At 43.8% G+C, this 16313-nt stretch overlaps 1 protein-coding gene across 1 annotated transcript in view; it reads right to left on the bottom strand.

Annotated features, from left to right (window-relative positions):
* LOC135576353 (uncharacterized) overlaps positions 1-16313 on the bottom strand; it is a 148784-nt gene that overhangs the window by 116270 nt on the left and 16201 nt on the right. The window contains exons 6-8 of the mRNA XM_065041051.1: positions 15280-15437; positions 5853-5980; positions 4212-4445 (exon numbers count right to left, since the gene is read on the bottom strand). The gene's annotated coding sequence lies outside the window, so the exon portion shown is untranslated. The remainder of the gene's footprint in view (positions 1-4211; positions 4446-5852; positions 5981-15279; positions 15438-16313) is intronic.

Below are 16313 nucleotides of genomic sequence, written 5' to 3'. Positions count from 1 at the left end.
ATGCAAGTACCTGCCCTTTGTGACTTCAGCTGGAACGTGGCTGGAGGAATCGTGTGATCCACTGGCTCATAAAATATTGAAACACAAGTTTGGAAAGCACAGAAGAAAATAGTTGGCTTCCTATAGTATCTCAAGTTTTCTTGCTAGGGAATCAGAACCAAATGGAATTCCAGCCGTTAACAAAATCTATACTCTTTTTATCGGATGCTTCAGGCAACACCATTTTATCTAATTAGTTGAAAGAAGATGAGGCCAACAAACTTGCTTAAGAAGTTGGCGTTGGTGTTGCAAACCAGCTCAGGAGAGTTAGCAAAACCAAGAGACATGCAGCTATCCTTTCAATAATCTTTGTGTTCCTGGAAGCTCTTTTGCTAGCACAATAAACAAGAAACGCGGTGCCTCTCCCTGCTCAGATAATGGATACGAGTTTAAAACATCATTTCACGGTGGATGAACAGCCAACTTCTTTGTAGCTGTGCTATCATAGAGACACTGTAAACTGGGAATCGAAATGGGGAGAGAAACAAATGAACGCCTGGACAGCTTGTGCTTCTGTATTTGTTGCTTCTTCCGCAGACTTGGCAAGAATTTGGGAGGAGCCTGCAACAAAAGTGCAGGTTTCTATTTCAGCGGCCAATGAATATTTACCCCAATAAAGGGTCAAGTTAACGCAGTGTGTTTCGGGTTGGTTTCTGACAGGTTTAACCTGTCAGGAGTATAATTCTGTCATCTTCTCTCTTCACCCGCCTGTCTTTCAAATTCAATGAGACTGACTTTTGCTAAAAGTGGGTCATTCGGATCCCTAACTACAACCATTTTGCAGACATAACTATACTTAAAGCTCGTCTTAAGGCAGAATTAAATAGCGATTCTGGCTTGTGCATCCTTTGACCTCTTCCTTTATAACAGATATATACTTTTCTGCAGATAGGAGATCTAAACACTCAAATCCTACGTAACAAGAAACTCCGAGTCAGCTGTTGGCTGCTTATCACTGCCTAGGGAAATATTTTAATCAACATTAAATCTGTTGGTTTTGAAAGCACCTTGTCTTAGCACGGCAGTGAATTAACTTCATTGAACGGGTTTAATTATTAAAGCCCAGAGGGAGAACTGTTGAGGGCTTTGAGTAGCCATCCAACAGTAATCTCTTTGTTTCCAATCTAATAAGGCGACAAAGGGAAAAATATCACAGCCTAATTCATTTCAATCTGTTACATTTTGGGGCTGAATACAAACAATCAGCTTTGGGACCCAGCTATAAGAATCTGAATTGTTATTTGTTGCTTGTGTCTCTGTACTTTTGTGCCTTATCTCATTTCTTCCTTGCTTGGATGCTTGAGGTTCTTCCCTGAGGTTTACTTTACACTGGAATTTGGGGGTAGCAACAAGGTAAGAGAAAACTCATAAGACTGTGGGATACACTTAGTAAATATTGTCTTCTGGCCTTTGTCAATCAAACAGAATGCACCTACAATCTATTCTGCCCAAATAGGTGGCCTAGTTTAATAGATATTATTAATAAATACTTTGGAGTTGTCCAACCTCAATCCTTTGATTATCAAGTCTTGAAAATCTTGAGTTTATCAAGATCATTTTGGTAAGAGAAATAACCAACCCTCTCAAACCTGAGTGCCGCTAGCTCTGTTAATGCTGAGGGTGATTAGCACCGGCCATCAGAGACATTCGCATTTGGGATAATTGGATGATTGGGACCTTGCCATGGCAGAAAGATATTGGAAGCAAAGCTATAAAACACAGTTGCTGTGACAACCTCTGTGCAAGATTGGAGAGTGCTGGGATGGCCACATTTCAGTCATTAGTCCACTAGAGCCATCTGGGTTTTATGCTGATAAATGAAAATAACTTCATCCCTCTCTGATAGAAAAAAGACCTTAATCATACAGAAGAGCAAAGAAGGATTTCTGTTGTCATGACAACATCAAGGCAACACAACTTATTTGTTTTAAAACTCAACAATGAATATATGGTGTTTAGGTAAGCGTGCAGGATAGTCTGCCAAGATAAGACTGATGTGTCACGATTTGTTAGGCTGATAGAAGCTGATGACACACAGCAGTGACACATCAACCAGAAATACTTCTGAAGACGCATTTGCCTGAAAAACGACATCATACTGTTGTTAGCGGAATGTAACTCATTAATATGTACATCATGCACCCATGAGTCAATGCAGAGTAGAGCTATTAAGAGCTAAATATATTTTACTATGAATAGAAGACTGATCCACACCGCTCTCTCTGATACAGCAATAGTTGTTATCCTATTCTGGTCGCATGTTGCCATTTGACGTTCACAGCAGCAGGTGTGTGAGTGACAGATTGAGTGGCCATAACTTTTAGTCTTCTCCAGAACTACTAATGAGCTCATTAATATAGTGAAGTGGCTGACAAAAGACTCATGGTAAGAATCTAAAGATCACAGCATCACAGCATCCCAGAATGTCAGGGGTTGGAAGGGCCCTGGCAAGCTCATCCAGTGCAATCCCCCCATGGAGCAGGAACACCCAGATGAGGTTACACAGGAAGGTGTCCAGGCGGGTTGGAATGTCTGCACAGAAGGAGACTCCACAACCCCCTGGGCAGCCTGGGCCAGGCTCTGCCACCCTCACCGGGAACAAGTTTCTTCTCAAATTTAAGTGGAACCTCTTGTGTTCCAGTTTGAACCCATTACCCCTTGTCCTGTCACTGGTTGTCACCAAGAAGAGCCTGGCTCCATCCTCCTGACACTCCCCCTTTAGATATCTGGAAACATGAATGAGTCCCCCCTCAGTCTCCTCTTGTCCAGCTCCAGAGCCCCAGCTCCCTCAGCCTTTCCTCACCCGGGAGATGCTCCACTCCCTCCAGCATCTTTGTTGCCCTGCGCTGGACTCTCTGCAGCAGTTCCCTGTCCTGCTGGAACTGAGGGGCCACAACTGGACACAATATTCCAGGTGTGGTCTCCCCAGGGCAGAGCAGAGGGGCAGGAGAACCTCTCTGACCTACTGACCACCCCCTTCTAACCCACCCCAGGTACCATTGGCTTCCTGGCCACAAGGGCCCAGTGCTGGCTCATGGTCACCCTGCTGTGCCCAGGACCCCCAGGTCCCTTTCCCCTACACTGCTCTCTAATAGGTCATTCCCCAACTTATACTGGACCCTGGGGTTGTTCCTGCCCAGATACAAGACTCTACACTTGCCCTTGTTATATTTCATTGAATTTTTCCCTGCCCAACTCTCCAGCCTGTCCAGGTCTCGCTGGATGGCAGCATGGTTGATTTGTTTGTATCAAATAGCTTAGCTTGAATGTATCAGCTTCTAGTACTGTTGAGCAAACACAACAAGCATTTACTGTAACTGATTGGAAAAGGCGACTGCATGAGAAAATTGAGGAAGAAAATATTCCAGCACCACCAAGCAGGCAGAAAGGCAACAATCCAAACTCAATTTCAACAGCCACAAAACCTCAAATGTGAGAAGTGGGACTTGTAAGAGTTTCTCCTCCCCTTAACACCGTTTAATCTCCTGTCCTGGTGGTTCTGTCCCCAGAATCCCATCTCCGTGAGATGGTTTCTGTGGCCAGTAACTGCACAATATCTGCAGTACTAGCAGCTCCAGGTCAAAGAAATACAGCTCTGCCTTTTAAACGAGAGATCGGTCAAGTCAGCATTAACCTTTGCAGATGTTTTTCTGTTTTTCTTACACATAGATTTAATAACCGTTTTTAAAAAAATGATCTGTGGCCTTTGAAGAAAAGGCCTGGTGAGACAATTACGTTAAAATAGAACAAAAATGTTTCCATCTTTCCCATGCTCTAATTGAGGTCATCAGAGATCCCCATAGCCAGGAAATTGTTTTTTCCTTTATTATCTTCCCACAGAGTGGGACAGATAATATAAGTTGTAGGACCTTCCATTTTGAGACAAGTTAGAGTTCTTCACTTTTTGTCTGTTTGTGCATCTTTATCTATTGATCACAAAGGGTACCAAAGTCACCAGGTCAGATATGAGCATGTACATTGCAGAGATATGTGCAATGACTTGGACGAATATCCTAATTAGCATTTACCTGCCTGGGAAAGAACAAAGAGCGGAGCTTACTACATTTCGTTGAACCAAACCTTTTCCTGTGAATTTGCCGGCTTAATGTGTTAGCACTTGGAAGCGGCACAGGAAACCAAATAATTTACAGTTCATTAATAACTGTAAGTACCTTCTGCCGTGGGTCTGCTTTCTTTCATGTCCTGCTCAACACCGGCTTGGTTCTGTTGTGAAAGAAGCTCGCATTTCTCGGCAGTGATTTTCAAGCCTCTAGAGCTTTGCTGTAGGAGGTCTCACGTCAGCCCCGCATCCGAGGGAAACAGCAGGAGGTCTGTAAGTCTTCAATCCTCTGATTTTACTACTTCATTCTCTCTGAATGGCTCTGGTTGCAACTATTGAGCATAAACTTAAAAATGGATCTTGTTTAGGAGAAACGCACTTAGTCTAATTCATTATTCAACTCAGTGCAGTGTTAGCTGTGTTGTCCCCTAAAGAGTTCCTTGCTGAAACAGCTTAAAGAACCATGTAAGAAAGAGTTAAACCACCCACTTAGACATTAGCAGTAGCCTCTAAGTGCAAGAATAGATTTGCAATAGATTCTTTTTTTCTCATTCATGCATTTAAAATAAATATTCCTTTGTCATCTCTGCTCATCACCGCTGCCTTACAGCTAAATCAAGTGCTGCCTTCTTACTGTTGAATCTCCAAAGATATATAAGTTGCTTGAACAGTCCTCTCCTCTGCAGCTGCCTCATCTGCAATAGCATTTATCCATCCTCTCAGCTATCTCCCTACCTGATAGGGAGTTTTCTGGTAAAAACAAAGAGAAAGCTGCAACTTCAGCTATATCAGAGCAGATTTTGTAGTGGACTGGGGTTTGTTTCCCTTTAAACAAACTCAGTTTTGTAAGGCAGAGAGAATTCCAATTACAAGAACATAGAGAAAATCCGCAGGCTCTCAACAAAACCAGTGAGGTTTACAGGTGCTACTGAGAATGCTTCGATTAAATAGGATCTTTTCAGCCCCTGAGATTTTTCTGCACTGATTACACCCATCCCTATGAAATCTAATGGACTGCGCAATATGTAAAGTGGCACAGTAGTATCTAAGAGTATGTGTCTGGCATTTAAAACATAATTTCCCACTTCTTACTTCAGGTTACTGCCTCCTCATTTCACTTTGTCATACTATGGGGCTCTAGTGTTCATGATGATGATAAAGTATCTCATCCAAGAGGCTGCCAAGTGAAATTTTAATCAAAGGCCTTTTGTAGCTGAACGACTGGCTTTGTTAAGTGATCAATATCTATTGATTGAGAGAGCCCAGAAGAAAAACGCGTCTCTTTGCTTTCACAAAGGAAGAAGTTATTAAAAGTTATTAGAACATGGGCCAGTTTGCCCCTCCAAGGAATCTGGATCCAAACTGAAATAGAGACATTGGCTGAAATCACCACGCACCCATTTTCAGACCTCTTCTTAGCTGTACTGCTAATTAGGACCTGAATATGAACAGCCTGCTGATATCTGATACCTCGGGAAGGAAAAAGCTCCCATAATTACAATTATGTGTACCACATAACTTGTTCTCTTTCTTAAAGCTGCATTGCTATGCAATGGGCTAAAGAGAGACCAGGCTAAAAGCATCTGTGGAAATCCAACAGACGGGTAGAACGGTGAAAGCACTAATTAATATGCTTGTTTGGCAACGTAATAATCAAGATGCACCACCAGTAAGTAGGAATCTGGAACCAGATCGCAACAGAATAGGCAAGGGAGGGATGCTGAGAGCAGGAATGGGCTATAGAGGGTCTTACTGGAGCTAACTGGGAGGTGATGCCAAAGGAATGTCCCCTCAGCGCTGAAAGCGCCATGTTCTGCAACTTCATTTTGTGGAACAGGTTCCTGACCCCTGTCCCCTTCAAGGATGCCCCTTCCGGAAATACTGTTTGCGAGGAAAATAATAAAGACCAGTTAATGCATTTCAGAGCATGGAAGAAATCAGTAACAGAGAAATCTGGGGGGTGTTATTCCCTTCTGTGCCTCTCCAAGATCCCTGTTCTCTCTGTTTTTAAGTGGATGAGGAAAATAGCAAAATTCATGTATGTACAAGTTTCTCCTTCGACATATTTCTGATGTTATATGCATATTTACATGCATCACATATGCAATTAAACACTCTTCCTCAAGGAATCTCTATTCATTCTCCATCAGCACAAAGAATTCAGCGTATCTTTCCTATCCTCCTCTTTAAAATATTGACAATTCCTCCTAAGGCAGCGTGGTGTCCTTCACCATGCATATGTAGCACATCAGAACACCAGAAACTCAAGGAAGACAATCTGTTCAGTCACAGGAAGACGTAAAGATCTGAGATGTGACCCAGCCAGACCTTCCCTTGAGAGCTCCGGTAAATATTACTGAGGTTTGCAGCTTTTTGCTGGACCCCACTCCAGCAGCACCATCCAATATCCTATTTCTAATATTTTGGGGGATGGCAGGACATTTTTACTGAGTAGCAGGTTGATACAGCAGCCAAGTTATTTTACAGAGAACAAAAGCCCAGTATTGCTGAAGCCGCATTTATGTACTTTGCCAACAAATTAACTAAAGGATCCTTAGATATATCGTACATACTATATAATTTTGCTACAAATCGCTCTGTAGGCAGAAAAGCTTCAGTTTTTCACAGTTCTGTTCCATTTAACATCAGCTTCTAAAAACATAAATTTGAACCAGAGAACCAAGCGAGCGATGGGTAACGTTGCTTTAGAAATCCATAGTTATTTTGTGCAAACTGCTGGTTTTTGGCAATCCAGCCTGCTCCTCTTGCTCCAGGATTTTCAAGCCTGCCTGGGTTTTCCATTTGCTCAGCAAACAACGGCTCTCCCTCCTCCTTGCCTCAGGGTAGGCTGGAGGCAGAGCTCAGGACTCCATAGAGCCTGCCCGTGTTAGCACCATTTGGGATTTGGGAGCATCGCTGCTGCATGGCAATGAGGTTTGCTTTTGAAGAATGCTCACAAGAACTGAATTCACCCAAGGTTAAACCACAGGCTTTCCAAAACTCAAACTAAACAGCCCTTGCTGACCCTGTGCCCTATTACGCTTTCTCACTGTCTCATATTAATAAAAACCGAACCGCTCTGTGCTCCGTCCAAGACGGGAGTCCTCGGGGTAAATGAAAACCAAGCCAGCAATGTACATCTTAGCTAAACTCTGGAACAAGTTATTTTCCCTTAGATCTAAAAACACATAACTAGAGTTGACCACATTGTGCTTTGACGATCCGCTCTCCCCGTGCTGTCAGCAGAACCCGTTTTGACATCAAGGTGTCGATCACCAGCGTGTGAGCCAGTGCTGGGCGAGTAGCAATTCCCCTTGTTCCACCAGCCATCTCACCACTCATTATTTTCTGGGGTTTCTGGCCAAACTGAGCCTGGGCAGGTCTTGATAACCATCTCACTCATGCTCTTTCTGACCCCGATGCTTTGAGTCATGGGCGGACTCTGAGTCAGATAAGTCAGCGTTAGGAAATATCTATGAATGTGGAACAAAATACTGGGACAAGCCTAAACCGCTGCTTTCCTGGTAAGGCAGACTGATGTGAGTTTGCTGCTGCGTATGGCTACTAACCAGAAACCCCATAATTCCCAAATATACCAGTGCCGTGAGAGGGTCTTTAAAGCAGCAATAAACTCATGAAAATGGAAAACAGATGCATTGCTTTTCTCTCTTATATGCCTCATGGACATCATTTAATCCATTTCCTACAGTGACACCTGCACTACAAAACCAGAGGAATTCAAAGCAAATGAATGGATTCATCCCCTGTGTGACTGCAGAGCGTTCATATTTGTGCTTAGCTCCCCGCTTAGATTGTTTTTCACTTAAGGAGATACTGACTGTAATACCCAAACGCTGTTTCAAAGCAGGCGAGGAGCATTCCTACGGATGAATCGCAATCTCGCGGATCACCACCAAAGGAGGCAGACTTCCTAAGAAGGAGATTTGCAGACGCGCTACCTTGTTGTGGCAGGCTACATGCTCAGGATGGCCAACGTCCTAGTCGACAATGAAGAGAAACGTCCTATTTTAGATGATGAGATCGGCTCCCGTTGGGAGTCATTGAACTCTCTAGATGCTTTGTAACCAGCAGCAAAATAGAGGATAAACCGGAGGGAATAATGCTGTAAGCAGAGCTGGGAGATGCCATTGGTGCTCTCCATCTGTGCTTTTTGTGAACAAACCAGCAGCTGTAATCCTTCGTGACGATGTTGCCATCAGGATGGCTCTTTGGGCAAAAGGACTGATTTTTCCCTTCGGTCGCAATTTCAGGCTGCCGTTCCCAGCGCCTGTCTGATGGTTTGCAGCAGGAAAACCATTTGGGAACGTCTGCGGAGCCAGACATGTCCCTGCTACCCACAGCTGGGCACAAAAACAGCGTACCAGAGAATTCAGAAGCCACCACGAGCTCTAATGGGTTTTTTCTTCCAGACAGACTTCTCATTTGTACCAAATATTACAAACTGAAGTGAATGGGTAAACCTGAAAGCACTCGCATTGGTATTGCCCTTCCATTTTAGCACGTCGGAAGTATTTTAATTGTTTCCCCTTTTCCACGTTGCTCTTTTCTTAATGAAGTTATATAGAAATTTTAGCTAACCGCAAACGACCAGGTTTTTTAATGCTAAAGCCTTGCAATGGCCTTGCCAGCTAAACGCGAGCGTAACGTTGTTTAAAGCAAAGAGATTCCCGCTACGCCACTTTGCATATAACAAGCCGGCTTGCTAAAAATACAGACATTTCAGAATTACGGGCGCTTGGTTCCCTGCTCTGTGCAAATGGAGCGAGTCAACAGAACCAAGCTCAGCGCCTGGGCACGGACCTGCAGGTCTGGGCAGCAGAGCCATAAGAGTGGCTGCTGGCACGTGGGGGTGAAGCAGCCAATAACCTATGGGGAGAGGCTGAGGGAGCTGGGCTTGTTTAGTCTGGAGAAGAGGAGGCTTAGAGGTGAGCTCAGCACTCTCTAGAACTACCTGAAGGGCAGTTCTAGCCAGGTGGGGATTGGTCTCTTCTCCCAGGCATCAGCAATAGGACAAGGGGCCATGGGCTTCAACTCTGCCAGGGGAAATTTAGGCTGGAGATGAGAAAGCAATTCTTTGCAGAGAGAGTGGTCAGGCATTGGAATGGCTGCCCAGGGAGGTGCTGGACTCACCGGCCCTGGAGGTTTTTAAACTGAGATTGGACATGGCGCTTAGTGCCATGATCTAGTAAACGGACTGGAGTTGGACCAAGGGTTGGACTCGATGATCTCTGAGGTCTTTTCCAACCCAGTCCATTCTGTGATTCTGTGAGATGCATGATAGAAATAAAATATTACAAAGCAGTCCTGAGTATTATAATATATTGCCGGCTTTGTTATGATAATAACACCATGCAGATACTTAGTCTAGTTTAAGAGTAGCCCTAAAGATAATTTTAGCTCCGTTTTACAACCAGTGCAGATAACTTAGTCAAAACAGATAGCTCTGCTCTCCCCATCCCCAGCCCTGCACCTAAGCCATAAATCTTTTTCTTCCTATACGGCTGTAGCATTATTTTATCTTGATCTCTAAGAAACGCCACGTTTGTGAAATATGTTATAGCATATGGGGAGAAATAAATACAAGTATATATCCAAAGAGTAAGTCTAGCAGCAAATGTCCCTTGTACATTGCCAGTGTTCCTCAGCACTGAATTTAAAGGCACCACATTGACTGTGACAGGTCATCGGTCTGCACGGACCAGCTGCTCCCGGTCTTGCTGAGAACCCAAAGCAGCAGCAGTTTTATACACGACCATGGACACGTGGCATTAACAAGAAAGAAAAAGCCAAGGGGATGGAGCAGAAGGTTGTTTGGGATGTCATTATTTAATCTCTGCGACCCTGGTTCCCTCCCCCAGTGAAATAACAACGCTTTCCTACTTCACAGGGGCTGTTTGGCTTCATATTCTCTGTTTCTCTAATACGTCTTTTCCAGCACAAATGTTTGGATCCATGCTGCTGTCTGTGCTTTAACCTCACAGCTCAGTCTATTAGGTAATTCCCAGATGCCCAGTACATACCGGTCTGCCCTCAAGAGCTCAGTTCTACAGGCATATCAAGTGCCAATAAACAGGAGAAGTTTTACAGCATGAAAACATGAATCCCGTGTTTGCTCAATGAGAGAAGGCATAAGAGCTTGGGAACCATGTGAACACTGACCTGGCTGTTTGTTCAAAGCATCCGTGGAGCTTGAAGGGAACAAAAAGTCAATGCTACAGCAGAAGGGCTTTGGTTTGCCTTGTATAGAAGTAAAAGGAGGACGTTTCCCAACGCGGCTGGATCTCTGGCTGGCACAGAAATGGAGGGGTTGGCAAAAGAAAAGCAACTAACATCAGATCCATCTGCTTAGAATTAGCTTCTGAGTTTACGCAACCCGCTGGGCAGCCGTAATGCACAACAGGAGAATGAAACCAGGGGAAACATGAATTGCAGCTGATCAGAACATTTTCGGCTCAATGGTATTTTGAAAGTGAACTCTCTTGCAATGAGGTTGTAGTTTTAGCAGGTTTTGTCAAGCAGAAGCTTTTGTCCAGAGCTTTGTATTTGGTTATGATTTCTGACCAAGTGGGTGGACCAGCATCAAAGAAGAGCAAGGATAGATCCGCATGAAAACGCGTTTTGTCATCGCGAAGCAGACAGGCTGATGTAATTCGTTTTTGGAGAAACATTTTCCTCCTGCTCTAATGTGGGTTGAAAATGAAATATGAAAGCTATAACAAAACGGATTTATCCTCCTCCACTTGGCTCTAATGAGAATCTGTTTGGACAGAGGTCAGGAAGGGGGTGACATATGCGCACAGGTCCATTTGAAGTCTTCAAAGAGCGAATTCCAGTGAATTCCGCTCAACGTTAGCGACTGAGGGTCCCAATCTAAAGCCTCCAATGATTCAGAACGTACTTTTTGGACCAAAGAAGAAATTAGCAGAGCTTTATTCCTGCGAGAGGGGTCACTGCACAAATGGCCCTGAGGTTGGGGAGGTTCCTCTGACGCTGACTCACTCCTGTGTCAAGTCGCTCTAGCGAAAGCCTTTCTGCCTGAATGTCCCTTGACGTTACACACGGATGCTGCACATCTTTCCAGTTCAGCGACCCATTCCTTTCTTAAGGGCTCCCTGCAAGGTGTCTTAAAATACCCTTCATACAGGTTTGGAATTGGCACCATGCAAAAAAACCCCATATTTGCTGCTTAGTATTAATTTTTTATTATGTTTTTAAGACCATACATCACTCCAGACACTCAGTTTCGGAGAGAATTGCTGCAGTTCTGGCCAATTCTGATGACTGGAGAATTTTGTGGTCGGGTGTGTTGTCAAGAGTGGGAGGACAATACTGCAAGGAACAACAGTTCGTTTCTGCTTTCTCCATCATCAAAACATCTATAGCTCAGTTCGCCAAGACAGTCTCCTACATCATGCTGAACCAAAGGAGGAAAATCCAGTTCTACAGTTCTTTTCATTTAAAAGAAAATGTGGCTTTCACAACTGATTTTTAAGGTGCATTTTTCCTGCGGTAGAACAAGAACCCCTGCAGGAAGCGATCAAGTGCAGATAATACGCACGAAGAAGTGCTGTTCCAGCCCCTGAGATGTGGATTATTTAACATGATTTTTAATGTATTCCAAGGTAATACTACTTGGTTAGTGTTAACACTGAGAAATCAGCATGGTCTTTTATTATGATCCTGAATATTGGTTTTGTAAGGAAGTTCATCTGCAGAAAAGCGCGCTGTGAGATGTTACTGATTCTTTACCTGATTAACTGAATTAATGAACAGATTTTCTTTCCCCATTTATCTGCTCTTCCTTTCTCGCTTTCATCTCTTTGCTTGAATGAATCACTGTTTGAGCCCCAGTATGTTAGAGCACTGTGAAGATAAGGTTCAGCAATAGTGTGCCCCAGGTACTGGGAACTCTATTATTATCATTATTATTATTCTCCTGAGCAAACCTGGCTCCAGTATTAGGCAAGAGGGACATTCTTTCCCCTCAGGATCTGCTAAATCAACAGGCAAATAAGCAGTAAAAGAACCAACTCTCCCTATACACACTTACAGAACCACACACCTACTTTCTAAACTCAAATCTCTCCTGCATCATTGTTCTTTGCACGGGATTTTTCCAGCCTAAGAGATAAGAACTTAAATTAGTCAGCAGTTAGTCTCCTAATTTAGGTACTTAGGCCTGTGAAATACTTGTTTCTATTGCCAAGAAGCAGTAGTAATTTTACTAGTAATTTTACTAGTAATTTTACTATTATCCTCCTACATTAAAAATGAACACTGAGTCACGGAAAAAAGCATTTAAAGAATATAAATATTTTCATTTATGTTCCCCCCCGTTGTTGAACATGAGTATAAAAGACTTTTCTAATTTGTATACAAGTTTTCCAGCGACACAGGCTCTGGACATAAATAAAATGTTGAAATAAAGTCCTTCACATGTACAAATATTTTGCTTTGCCGATCTAATTACCATTCTTGCCTGCTGGTGTTTTAAGTAGAGTTTTAAAATGTCAGGCAGCCGGTTTGTTTGGGTTTTTGGGCTTCGTGTCGTTTCTTTGTTTTCCATGAGATGCTAATTTGCGGTAATTGTATTACGCACTCGTAAGAGCCTGGCTCTGAGGAAGAGAATTATTGGTGTGTGTATTTTAGTAATAACAATTAGAGAGGCAGAATAAGAGAGAGGAGAAAGAACACATTACTAAAGCGCTCGTGTGCTTAGGGAGAATGCTACAGCTTGCTGTATAGGGGAATCAAACTCTGTCCATTATCTTCAAACACCTTTGAGATACAAACTATACATCTCTACAGACAGCATTAATCTGAGGCAATATATGGATTTAAAGTAAGAAACAGGTGGTGATTTTTGTTGTACTAGGCACATGGAAGCTCTTAACTCCTTTTGTTATTGGAGGTTCTTAAGAGAGAGACCCAACAGGAGAGGAAAGAAATGAAGATCTTTGTTGTTAATCTTACAGCAATACCTTGATACCTTAATTAGGAACACAGTGTGTTCCTGAACTAAACTAAAAGGCAGCCCCGACCCCATGTTGCTTAAGACATAACACAGCAGATGGGTAAAGGAGCAAACAGGTGCATCAGGAGAAGGGAGCGAGTTTAGGCCAGGCAAAAGAAGCCACGGACACGGCTCATCATCTGTCTGGCCAAAATCTTCAGCTGAGGAGGCAGCTTGGCAGGGCTTGGAAAAGGTTAAAGCTGATCTTGCACAGGTGTGACGTTGATTGTCTGCTCATCCCTAGATTCGCGGCCTTGCACTACAAATGTCTGTCCCCCTAGAACACGCCGTGCTGGCCACTGCATGACAGGCTCCTAAATTAGATGGAGCACTGATTTATTCTGGCGCGGTAGTTTCTGCCCCGAAGAAAAAGGGCCAGTAAGCTCAGCAGTCAGGTTTCTGGAGCTGCAGCTACTGAGGTTGACTGGAGGGGTTTTGGATGCCGTCTCTGCCCATGTCGGTGCTGCCAGCAAGAACGCGGCTGCCTGGAACACGCTGCCAAAAGCACTCGCTGTTGCCACATCTCTTTCAAAGCTGCTGACTTCTGCTGCCATCAGCTTGGGCCCCTTCCATTGCAAGGGGATCTCAGACAAAACGCAGCGATAGCAAATAGTGGGTAAACACCTACAGAAATTCCGATATATTATTAACATAGTACACCCTTGCCCTAAAGCATTTTCTCTAGCTGGAGATGGCAGTGGATGAAATGAGCTTTACATTTACAGTCTCAAAGCACCACAGGCTCCTTGTAGATGAGAGGCTCCATATATCAAATGTAACTTATCGTTATGCTCTAAGCTGCTTGGAAGATTACCTGGACAAAAGCTGCTGTTTGAGCACAGTAGGGAGGTGGAGGCTTAGCAGAGATTAAAGAATTATATACAAACTCACACGGCAAGAGAAATCTAGCATGGCCAACGCAAGACGCCCTAAGCTTGGACAACCAGCTCACAGCAGGATGGGGAGACAAATAAAGCTCACAGTGACTTCAAGAGAACATTTCTGAATAAAGACAGAATTTCTTCCCCAGGGTTTTTCAGAGTCAAGCTTCTCTAAAGCGGTCAAGGAATTCACCGCACTGTGCGCTTTGGGTGGAAAAAGAAAGCTCGCAGGCCCGCCGTCAATGCTGAGGCACAAGACTAAGCCTAAATCTAGTTGAGATCTGGGAAAGATAAAGCAGCGCACTGGTTTTATTTCTGTACCGGTGATGTTATAGGGATTGCAGTCAGGGCTGCTGGACAAAGACGTGCCACGCAGAGCTGTGGCCCTAATGACAGTCCTGCCTTGCCAGAGAAAAGCTGGAAGGAGAAAGGGAGATGCTTTGGGGAGACAAACCAAGTCGGTAGCACAAAGGCAGGTGTTGCAGTACATTGGATCTCATTGCTTTTCACACGGGGGCGGGCAGCAAATAAAAATCTGGATGAAGTTTCTAAACAAGACAGCCATGATTTAGACACAACTTCAACTCCCTCAAACTATTTTACATTATGAAGATTAATGTCGAGCTAAAGCAGAAAGAAATGGCATAAATTCACAAGAGAAAAGCACCAGTAACATAACGGGAAAGGACCCCGTTAGACACAGGAGGTAAACAAGAAAGGGGGCAGGATGAAAACAGAAGTAGGCACTCACCTCTGGATAGATTCATTTCAGCAGTAGGGAAAATGAATCTTCCCGAAGCGAGAAAATAGCACTGTCCTCCGTATGTGGTTAGACTTTATCAGATCGTCCAGGTAATAAATCAAACTAGGAAATTCTTCATGAGTTACATGGAAATGAACGTTCAACAGCAGCTCTGTGTAACCAGGCAGCCTGCAGCTGTACACAAAATCACTGACCCACATTATTACCTATTGTGAGTTAAGAAAGTGGTCTTTTAGCCTTAATGAAGCTGTCTTGATTTATGCAGAAGCATGCTATCTAGATAGAGTAGATAGAACCCTCACTCCAAAAGGATTACAGTCCAGGCGAAAGACAGAAGGGAGAGAAAAGCTTCACTTCCTCTGCTTTGCAGACAGGGAAGATACACTTAGAAATAGACTTGCCAAAGGTCACCAGAGAAGGTTGCAGAAGAAACAAGGACATGTCCAGGACTCTTGTTCCTTCCATCGCCTGAATACAGAGACCTGTTTTCTTCAGATCTTACCTGTACAAAACCATGTTGGGTGGGACTCTACAGGACATTTAATCCTCTCTCAACAGGGAAAGAAAGCTCAGTTAAACACCGTGACAGATCTTTCCCTAATCTGGTCTTGCAATCTTCCAATGATGGATATTCACAGCCTCTCCAGGCAGTTCTTTCACCTGTGTGCAGAGATGCAAAGTCTGAGATCAAACAGCTCCCCTTCCAACTTCACAGGTCATGCTTTCTAGTTTGTACCATTCTCACTGCTTTCTCCTGAATTTTCTTAAGTCTAAAACTTTTAAATTGGATACACGCAGCTCCATCATGTCTCGCCAGAGCTATGTAAGAGATCACTTCATAAAACTTAGCTGTGACAGCTATCCTGTCCATCTTTACCTGATAACACACTGTACTTTGTTCAGTGCCCCTTCTGACCTTGGACTGTTCGTGGTCTCCAGGTGAAGGAGTTTTTCACTGCAATGCATTAATTTTCCTCTGAGGATTTGAGGGAAAAACCTACTGTCTGGCACTTGCTTCTGCTTCCCTCCACTCCAGAATGCTGCCCTCTAACAAGGGGATTACTCATAGATGAGCTGATACTTTGAGTACAGTGCTAATGACTGAAGCTGTGAATATATTTCCACTGTGCATTTAAGAGCTTGGAACAAGCCACCAGTATGGAGAGGTCATACGTATCATTAGAAATAAAACCCTGGGTGGGATTCCTCTCTCTTCCCTCCCCTGAGTCATTTAAACTCATCTTCCAATTGATCACGTGAAATAGAGTTGCCTCATCCTAAGGCATCTAAAATAGGTCTGCTGAATCATGGTCTGTAAAGGTCTGTAGTAATTCAAGCTTTCTTTTATTAATTTAGCTTTCACTCTCTCCCAACATCCTTTTGGACTCAGGGAGGACCGAGATCCAGCCCAACATTCCCATCGGTGCAGGGGCTCAGTGGTGGCTCCAGAGCTCTCAGCATCCATCAGAAACAAGGGTTACATCCATAGGCCAAGCAGCACAGGTGCTGAGAAAACTGCGGAGAAAGGGAAGCTGA

The sequence above is a fragment of the Columba livia genome, chromosome 25 (assembly GCF_036013475.1).
Source record: "Columba livia isolate bColLiv1 breed racing homer chromosome 25, bColLiv1.pat.W.v2, whole genome shotgun sequence".
In the NCBI taxonomy this organism is placed as follows: domain Eukaryota; kingdom Metazoa; phylum Chordata; class Aves; order Columbiformes; family Columbidae; genus Columba; species Columba livia.
Note: the sequence above shows the minus strand (reverse complement) of the source record. Positions and strands in the feature narration are given on the sequence as shown.